We start from the raw sequence: 10,237 nt of genomic DNA on the forward strand, positions 1-10,237 counted from the left end.
TACAAACTCCCTGAATTCCTCATAAAAACCCCCGCCGTAGCAGCGTTCAAAAGAGCTACTAAAACTCCCAAATTTCCTCAAAAAAACTTCCTGCCTGATAGCATTCAAAGGAACTTTTACAAACTCCCTGAATTCCTCATAAAAACATCCACAACGATGTCTCTCAAAGGAATATAAAAACTCCCTAGATACCTTAAGGAAACCCCGCAGTGCTGGTGTCCAAACGAGGTGAAAAAAACTCCCCAGAAACTCTACAAAAACACCGAAAATAAGGGGGTAAATGAAAACCTCCTTTTAAATGGAGTTTTGCGTACTACCTTTGGGATGCACGTTATGCGTCGAGCCCGAAACTCCCTAAAAGGCTCAAACCCGTTTGCAGTGTACAACAGGCAGCTTTCCGTTCCATCATAATTTACCTCTAGCCACTTAAGGCAACATGACCATTCCTGCCTGCTCTCTTGAGCTTTTGCTGCTGCAGCAGAGTTGCATAATCAAAAGAAGGCATTGAATGCATGCATGCTGCAACAAACATGTATGGGAAATGCAAGCAGTGAACTGCTGCGCTACTTTGAATAGTGAAAGTTTTTATGATCTATCTGTTGGTAATTAGAAGCACGTGATGCACCTTACACATTTACAAGGAAGTTAACGGTAAGCACAAGCACCATCAGTCACTGTCACTTCCGTTTGCTTGCGCTTGCATACTACAACTGAAGCGGAGTACACCGCTTACTGTACGTAAGCGCCACTATCCTTGACTGCGGCTCTTCCTATTACCCATGGTAGCCCTCACTGAGCTAAAATGTGGCAGATGTACGCGCTACTCGACTGACAAAGCACGAGAGCACCACCGTACATGCATTGCACTTCGTGGCAGAACACGTAGGCTACGAATTCTCAGATTGCTGCGAGTGCATCATGCCAAATCGAGGTTAAGCGCTGAGCGTAATAGTGAGCTTGAAACGAGAAAAAGGAATCAAGCGTAACAACTTCCTTGCGCGATGCGATTTTAGTAATATGCGGGGAGAGCATTCCCGAATCTTTAGTCCGAACACGAATTCGGCACTGTCAGTCATACTCACACATACGGGTAAGCAGTAACTATGAAGGCTACCGATATATCTTTTTGCCGCTTAAATTTTGACAGGGCACACTTTAGTGTATAATAAAATTTTAAAAGCATTCTCGCAAGTAAAAACCAAACGAGATGCGAGAAGAATCTTCTTAACACGTGTGGAAAAGCTGTATAGTTCCGGAACAACGCACAAGCTAAGACAGTGTCTCTTTCTGTTAGTACGCTCACAAACAAGCGAATTATGTCACGAATAATCTCAAAGGATTGTTATGTTAGTTTTTTGTCGCTCCCGTCGTTCCTTCCGACTCATCGTAGCGAAGAGGGAACAAAGACAGCAGCAGTGAACTCGTAACTTCGCGCTCGCACGCACTATTGAACTTGCACCTTTTCCACGCACAACACAAATATCTCATTGCAGCTTTGTCGCATCGAGATGGCCGTACATATCTTTTTGTAGCGATGAAAACCCACCAAAATCGCGCGGTTGATGATGAATTCTGCACTGCCGCATGAATCCGTGGAGCACAAAATGGAGCACAGAAACCGGACGACAAACCGCAACTGTCCTACGCCATCTTTGCTTACCACTTTTTAAAATCGAGCGTTTTTCAAGTAAATGTGGAACAAAATCATCGAGTGCAAACATTCGCTAAACAAAAGTTCAAAAAAAAAAACGTTGCTACGATACAAATATTATAAATTTGAAAAGGCATCTACGCTCATGTAAAGCATTCAGCGAGATTATTATTTTTTTTAAAGACGTGCAACATGGTGGCGACACTTAGAAAAAACACAAACAAACAAAGAAGAGATGGAGGGAAGGTTTCGTTCTCGAATTCGTTGCTTCGCATGTATGGGTCACTTTTTTTCTTTTTCACGCAAGTATTTTGCTTCCACAGGGACATTCTGGGGATCAGTGTGGGCTGTTTTATTTCGATGGTGTTTTTATTGCAATTTATTGCAATAGCAATAGTGCAGAGACGTTGCAGTTGTCGCTAGATATGATCCTTGTGCGACGCTCAGTTCTACACCATGGCACCGTGTTAAATTCCGCGATGTTCGTGGAACACGCCTGTAATATTCCGGCGGAGTTGCAAAACAGTACCGGAATAGTTGCGCGAAATTCCAAACATATTGGAGTTGTCGCAAATTATATTATTGCGATAGCAATTATATGGACAGTCTCGACGGGTTTTTGCCGTCGCCGTTGCCGTCGCCGTCATGTCCCATAGGAAGTCCAAATTTATAAGATCCCCCCGCGCATCGTATGTTCTACCGCGAGTAAAAGCGCGAGGGCGTGGGTGACGAACGCGGCCGAAGCAGAGATCAAACGAGCTGGCCCATTTCAGTCGCTCGGAGGTGCATGCGATAACATCACCCCGCTGGGATGCCTGCCGTCGAAGCAGACAGGAAACGCCCCGCCCGTCTTTAACGAGCATGAGATGACGCGAGGGGGGGGGGGGGATTGTCGCGCGAGCAGCAACTCTGAACTTTGAATTTAAAGGCGCGGTCGCGATCGCTGGCGCCATCACCTCGACAGCCATCACAGCGGGCGGCTCGTACACCCTTCTACGTGCTGCGCTCTGAACGCGAAGTGACTATGAGGCCGGAGCGCATAGTCACTTCCTGGAGCGGCCGTATTCTCTTACACCAGCGTTTTGTAGTTACGCGAGATCGGATACAAAACAGTTAGCTGCCAGCCTCACTTCGTATAACACTACAATTTGTTGCTATCGCATTCATTGCTTCGCCCTTGCGGTGGAACTGTGACCTTATTTTTATCCCAACAACTATGTGGAAAGGGGTAGCCGTCACCAAGCAATGGTGACAACAACTCCTTCATTTATTTTCTATATTAATAAAAAAAAGATCTTGTGCGATGCGTATGTCTACGCCATGGCAACGTGGTAAATCCTGCGCCGTTCGCAAAACACGCTATTAGTACTTGAACGCAGTTGCGAAATAGTCTGTGAATAGTGGCGCGATATTGCAAACAAATTGCACGGGCTTACGAAGGCTAAGATTCACTTTCTTTATTCAGCTCCAAAATCCGCCATGACAGGTGAGCTGTTAAGGTTTCGCGTTACTCAGCTCGACGACGCGGGTTCGACTGCCGGTCACGACGGCCCCATTTTGATAATGGCATGATGCAAGGACACCCTTCAGCTCAAATTGAGGTGCACGCTAAGGATCCTCAGGAGATGGAAACAAATCTGGAGTCGTCCACTATGGCATGCCTCATAATCATAGCGTGGTTTTGGCACGTAAAATTAGTCTTTTTGTTATTTTTTTTTCTAAGAACGTTACTGAAAGCAGCTTAAGAGTTGTTTACCAAAAATGTTCCGGATGAGAGAAAGGATAAACATTTTTTGCATGAAAGGAGCCTATACCGACTTCTGCCGCATCCCATCTCCGCTTAGAATGGCCTGTAACGGGCAGTCAGTTTTGTGATTTTCGCTGAGAATAGTACGCTGAGGCTCAGATATTCTGGAACTGCGAATTTCTTTAGAGACTCTTTGAAATTTTAAAGTGCTACTCTGCTTTCTTTGTTTCTTTTTTTACGATTATTATGTTTAAAAGGGCTCGTGACGTTGTTATGGCTGAAATCCATGATGAAGACAGCAAGTTTCGCGATGCTGAATGACATATGAGAGAGGCACGCCTCAAGTCTGCAGTTGATACTTATGCCCCTAAATTAGGTAAGCAAGACAGTAATTAGAGTAAACTCGCTATTTGTATCACCCTGCCTCGTGGTGTATCAAGGTAGTCGTAACCGTATGACCAAATCTCCTCGCTTCTATTGTCGTAAGTAGCAGTCTTCAATTTTTTTTCTTTGAATAGGGGTCCAGAGCCATATGCAAGCAGGAATGTGTGAACTTCTCGTCGTGGCAAAAGATAAAAGGATTCGTCCAGTTCGCATGAAGCTACAACCAGAATATAGTACAAACAGCAGCTTTGTTTTCTGTTGTTCTGTTACCGTGGTCCACTATTCCGCTCCAATTCACTTTTTTCTCCCATAAATAATTTATGCAAAGAAAGCCATCTTGTATCCGCCGCATATTGTATTCACGGCGGCCAAGAAAGCCGTAGTACTTTCGTTCTCATGGGTGGGTCTTAATACTTTACCAAACAGCGAACTGAAATCCAAGTTCTGGCGGAAGTATTATCTTATCGTCCTAAAGCTAAACTCAACAAAATAACTATTTTTTTTTTTTGCGATGTGCATTCCTTTCGGTGATTTGGGTTTATAACAGGTAAGCTGCATTATATCTGTAACTACATAAGGCCCACGGATCACACTTACGCAATATCTTCTATGTTGCTTTTATTATCAGAACAAGAACAGCTCTTGGTACGGATTGCATGTCTTTATTTGCTCATGCTCACAAACTGTGCGCAATTTGCTCATGCTCACAGGCTCATGCTCGCAAACTGTGCGCTATGCACATGACCTGTGCAAACATTCCTTCATCTGCACCTTGTAGGCAATGGAGCAGCCGCCTTGTCATCATATGGGTCCCCTCACGCATTCGCAGCAGTTTTCGGGGGTCTGGCGAAGAGTGGTTCCCCTAGGACATTGGCGGCAGAACACAGTCCTGCAGTCGACTTTAGCTGAAAGGAAATCACAGCCAGCGTTTAGACTTATTTGAAGTAAAACAAGGCTAGATACGTCACAATCTTTTGTTCTTCTAGATATTTAGTGGTCCAGTGATATATAGGAGTTGCAGCAACATGGAGGTTTCTCAATCGCGATACAAATTGAGAACTGAGCCTTCAGTGTTGTAGTCAGGTTTGTGACGGTGTCTTATCCAGGCTGCGGTGTAATCAAAGGCCCAGATAGGGGACCGGCCCGGCCCGATTTTTATTGCAGTGCACGAAGTATTTTCTCTGAAATGCTTTAAAGCGGCGGAATATGCGCAGATATACACGGCCTTCTGTGATGTAGGGAGGAATTAAGCTGCGTCCTCAGAGTGCTAAGTGTGTGTGTGTGTGTGCGCGGGGGGGGGGGGGGGGGTTGATAAGAGGTACGGCGGTGTCTTCAAAATTTCATGAAAGATAACTGTAATTTTTTTACAACAATGCAATTAAGTAATGAAAATTGACGCGTAGCCATGCCGTAAACCACTGCTGCTAATACATCCAAACGGATCAAACTGATACATAACGTTCTGCTTCGAAATACACCATTAATGCACGACCAAGGCAATGCCCTTGTAAACGTCGCAAAAGCTTCACATTCGCTGTAAAATCTTATATATCATTTGTTCAATTGACGTGATGAGTCCGCTCAATATTCGCCTTTAGGGCTGAAAAAAGAAAAACAGAAATAAATGCTGAAAAAATAACTGGATGAGACAGAACGAGGTGTACGAAAGTGGACGAAATTCTTTCGAATGTGAGGTACTATTTGACATGTTAGCCTAGGCAGTTATGCGAAACATGAATAACTTGGGAAATTAGTCTTTCCGCGCAATGTCTTGAATGCTAACAGAAAATTTACCAGTTCGCGCAAGGCGGTGGCTACCTAAGCATCGTATCTGATTGCCCCTATTTATAATTAACTTGACCAGAATTAGCAGCTGCACGGCTTACATTACCGCATTTTCTGAAGCCATATACGTTGCCATTTTGGCGCGTTGTCTGAGAACGCGGAAGACGTTCGGTGATGAAATATTTGCACCATACTTGAATATCAAGGGTGTATTTGAGAACGAACAGTGGCGCACCTATACACAGAGGTGTTCAGAAAATTTGAGAACACAAGGGTGCTGAAAAGGATCCCCAAAGGCGTAAAAAGTCGGCCGTGTAGATTCTTAGAGTTACTGCACAAACTCCCTAACAAGCTCCCTAAGAAAATTCTATAAGGTAACTCTAAATATCCACTTTTATTAGCTGACCTGGATATTAACTCTAAATATCCACGTGACCTATTGCGTACGAGTCGTATATGCAGACGATCACCGCATAACATGATTTCGTCGATGTATTTTTTTCCCTTTTTTGTTGAATTTGGACGTCGCATTCTTGAGGCCACTTTCGTCCCTTAGTTGCTTTTTCGCTGCTTATAGATGTAATGTAGCAGTACCTTTTCTTCCGCTGTAGTAAGGCCGGTACATTTAATGGCTTTTTGTCTTATACGCCAATTATTTTCAATAAATCAGTGCCCCTATTCACAAAAACGTCTTAGGCTAAAACTTTTTGTAATAGAATATTTCAGCAAATCCAGCACATGTCATTGGGGAAGCCGGCCAGTCAATTGCGAAAACCACTTACGAAATAGAAGCTTTGTGAATTCGGCACCAGCATTATAACGCCACAGCACCAGATTATGCTTTGCCGCCATTTTCTATCGTTAACCTGGGAAGTATCGGAGACTGCGCTGACTCGATCGCGCACGACGGAACTCGGTACTACGAAAGAAGCGGCACATCTTTTCTCTACGTTATCGCAATCCTCTGAGAACGCAGGAAACATAGTTCACTTACGAACGCATCGGCAGCAGTTAGTCGGCGTGGGGCTGAACGTGGACCCAGGGGGACAACCAGCGCAGCGCACCACGTCACATCGACCTGCAGAAAAAGACAAAGGGCGTCACTTGCGTCTGCCTACCGTAAAGTCGATTGTAAGGGTCGTACACGCACATTTATATGCCTCGACAGGTTGTTCGCGCCATGTGTATATAGATGAACTGAGAATGCCACGCTTAATCTGTACAAGCCAAGGCAGTTTTCACGCTCGTCTACTGCGCACATGTGTGCGCTCGGTAAACGACGCACGAACGTGCTGTTGTCACTGTGTGAATCTACTACGGCTGCGAATTTTAACACCGAAGCTGTTTAGGCCAGCCATAAAAACTTTGGTATGTACAAAAACTATCATCGTCATGAACGGGTATGTGCCACAGAAATTGGGCAAATCCCACTACTCATCGCTTGTTCACTAAATATGAGGCAACAGATGGGCGGCAAACACTAATTAAGATTTCTAGACAGACGTAACCCGTAATTAAGAAAAGCTTGAATAAACCGTCGGGATTAACCCAGTGATAAACACCGCGGCCGCACATTTCAGCTTCGATGAAGCATCTGTACGGAGTTGCTTCAGCGGTACGTACACGACAGAACTGGGGAACGAGAAAGGCAACGGCAGCGACGAGAAGACCCCGAAGCGATGTCTTCGTGCCCGTAGATCTACGGGAGGTGCGAACGCTCGGTTCAGCGCGAGCTTCTGTCTCTGCAGTTTTTGACATCCGTGTCATGTCTGTGACTGTCCGTGGTTTAACTCGAACCTTTCTGCGCTGAGAAGGAACTAGAAGCAACCTAGCATCACTTAGATAAAGCCTAGCGAAAACCTAGAAGCAACCTAGAAACAAGCTAGCATCACTTAGCTAAAGCCTAGCAAAACCTAGAAGCAACCAGATTAGACTTCAGCATCGTCCAGGTTCGCTGCTTCAAGCCTTGCGCGACTTAGTGAGAGCTGCGCCATTTATTTAAAGCTCCAGTTAAATATTTACGGTGGACACTAACGTGACAATACCAAAGATGACGCGGAGAACGGGGAGGGCGTGAGGAAGCCAAGTGAGGCAGTAGGGCATCTTGAGTGCCTTATTAAAGCGTTATGCTAGCGTCGTCTCAGTGACCTCAAAAACACAGCGAATGAATGAACTGTTTCTGAAAGTATGAAACAAACTTTTGCAACATAATCTTATTGCATTCTGCCTGTTAATAGCCATTGTAGCACATTGCGGAAGACTGACATTCTGGTTTGTGCTCCCATTTCTTTGCAATATCATGTCGCGTTCTGGCTCTTCCTAACTACGATTCATATTCGAAATATTGTGCACTTTCTTCGCATTTCAAGTCTTGTTTTGTCGTCTTGCGTACCAATGTTCTTTGAAATGTCTCCTGGCCGTGAGGGTACAATAAATGTTTAAATGTATTTAGAAAATATTTAATACAAACCACTTGAAGTTCGTGCGTTTAAATCTAAGTTTATAGGCGACTCGCAACGGTGGTCTAGCGGTCATGATGCTCGACTGCTGACCCAAAGATTGCGGGATCAAATCCCGGCTGCGGCGGCCGCATTTCGATGGGGGCGAAATGCGATGGGAGCGCAATACCAACCCTCCACTACGGCGTCCCTTACAATGATATCCTAGTTTAGGGACGTAAAACACTTCCAATTATTAAAGTGTATAGGCGTTTCTTTTTATCCCGGCCCCATGTAGCTGCCATGGCTGATAATCGAACCTGCGGTCTCGTGAGAAGAACAACGCCATACACACTGATGCTTTTCGTCAGTAAGCGAGTTTCGGAATACGCGTGAGAGAATATAAGCCTTTTAACGGCTCTCAGCCTAAGTACCTGTTTGGTTGTGCCGCACGGTAACGGCCTGTTTTGAAGATTTCACTACGGAATGCGCTGTGAGCAACATTAGATGTGCATTCTAAGTTGCGTATGTCAGCATAAAGTGTACAATTGAAAAAAAAATGTGTACGTAAGTCAATCAAGTTCACATGTTCTCACTGTGAAGTCAACACCTCGCTGACTTCGGGTATTTTTTGGGATTATTTGCCTGTTAAAGAAAGGCATACTACATGTAGCGTGCATGTTTCCTCTGCAGCGTTAGACAAATAAGTGTCCACTAAAAGCCATTCGGCCCGAAGCGATTCATCCCGAACATAGTGTTGAGTGATAGCGAAGTAAAATATCAGGCCAGTATTTGAGGCAATGGAATTTGCGCTATTCGCGTAGCTTCAAATACATAACGCGATGCAAGGCACCGGCAATTTGCGAAGTCGCAATTATGACGAAGGCATGCAGCTTGGAGTTCAAGGCTAAGACAAATAATGACAACGAGCTCCAGGCCCGAGGATCGATTGCTACTATACCAACGCTAATAAACACTTCCATAGCCAAATAATAAAGATGGTGTTTCGGGAGGTTCGCTCGCGCACCAGATATTTATGCAGACAGGCACGAAGTGTACGGGTTCCTAATCGTGGTTTCTACCATGACGTGAGCATTTGTGCAGTATACCATGACTACTCGATAAGAACAATCGAATAATGTATATGCTTTAAACGTGTGCCATGTTACCACTTTAAACCATGGACTCCGTTTTACAATTGGTTTTAGAATAGCCACCCGATGCCCCCTGTCGTAGAATTACGCTGCATCGAAAGAGCCGACGGGCACTTGCAGTGGCAGTACAGTTTTCATTTTTCTGGTGACATTGCTTGGACTTCTGAGCTGTAGGAATTGACAGCGTGTTTTTCGTGCCTCTCCATAGAGCCGGTCGTATATTGCCAGGTTGAAGCCAATTCCCTAAAATGAATTCGGATAATAATAATAATTGTTGGGATTTAATGTCACAAAACCACGATATGAGCACGAGGGGCGCCGTAGTGAAGGGCTCTGGAAATTTTGGACCACCTGGGTTTTTTTCTGAAGACGAAGCTTCCATTCTAGGGATCCTATCTTAGATCGGAAAAGAAAAAAATTTTCGTCTTGAACACTTCAACCATTTAGTTAGCTTTTGCCTCATTTGAAAGAAAAGCCTAAAAACTAGCATTTCTAACTAGCAGATTTTTTATTTAGGCCGTCAGTTTTTAAACAATAGTCGTCGATAATAACTGCAAGATCTAAACTAAGGCCTCATGCACGGATTGTTCAACTTTGTGACTTCCCAGTAAACAGCAATAGAAATGAAACTCGATTTAACAAAGCGATGACCACGCTCAAGTCATTTCGTTAAATCGGGAATTTCGTGAAATCAACAAAGCGATTTTTCGGTCCTTTGAAATCTAATTGTAGCGTAGCGACACCCAAAAGCTACCGCGGTATTGGTTTTGCAGGCAACTCACGCCAGCGCGTCTGAAAAGTAAGCGAGGGGGGCCCGAGGACGGCCCATACTTAGGGGACAGCATATCCGGAGATGCAGGCCAGGCAGACGTTCACGTGAAGATATGACAGGCTACCGATATGCGATGACGCGGAGAACGAATGCAGTGATAGGGCGAGCAGGCCGAGCGAGAAAGATGCGAGGGGACGAACAATGCGGCCTTTCGCATAAACCATGAAATAACCAAATGAACCACCGCTGCCTCTACACCATCCGGTACCTAAGAGCCTTACCAACTGCTGATTTCGTTGTTCCCTG

This window comes from Rhipicephalus sanguineus, chromosome 1 (genome assembly GCF_013339695.2).
Source record: "Rhipicephalus sanguineus isolate Rsan-2018 chromosome 1, BIME_Rsan_1.4, whole genome shotgun sequence".
Taxonomy (NCBI): domain Eukaryota; kingdom Metazoa; phylum Arthropoda; class Arachnida; order Ixodida; family Ixodidae; genus Rhipicephalus; species Rhipicephalus sanguineus.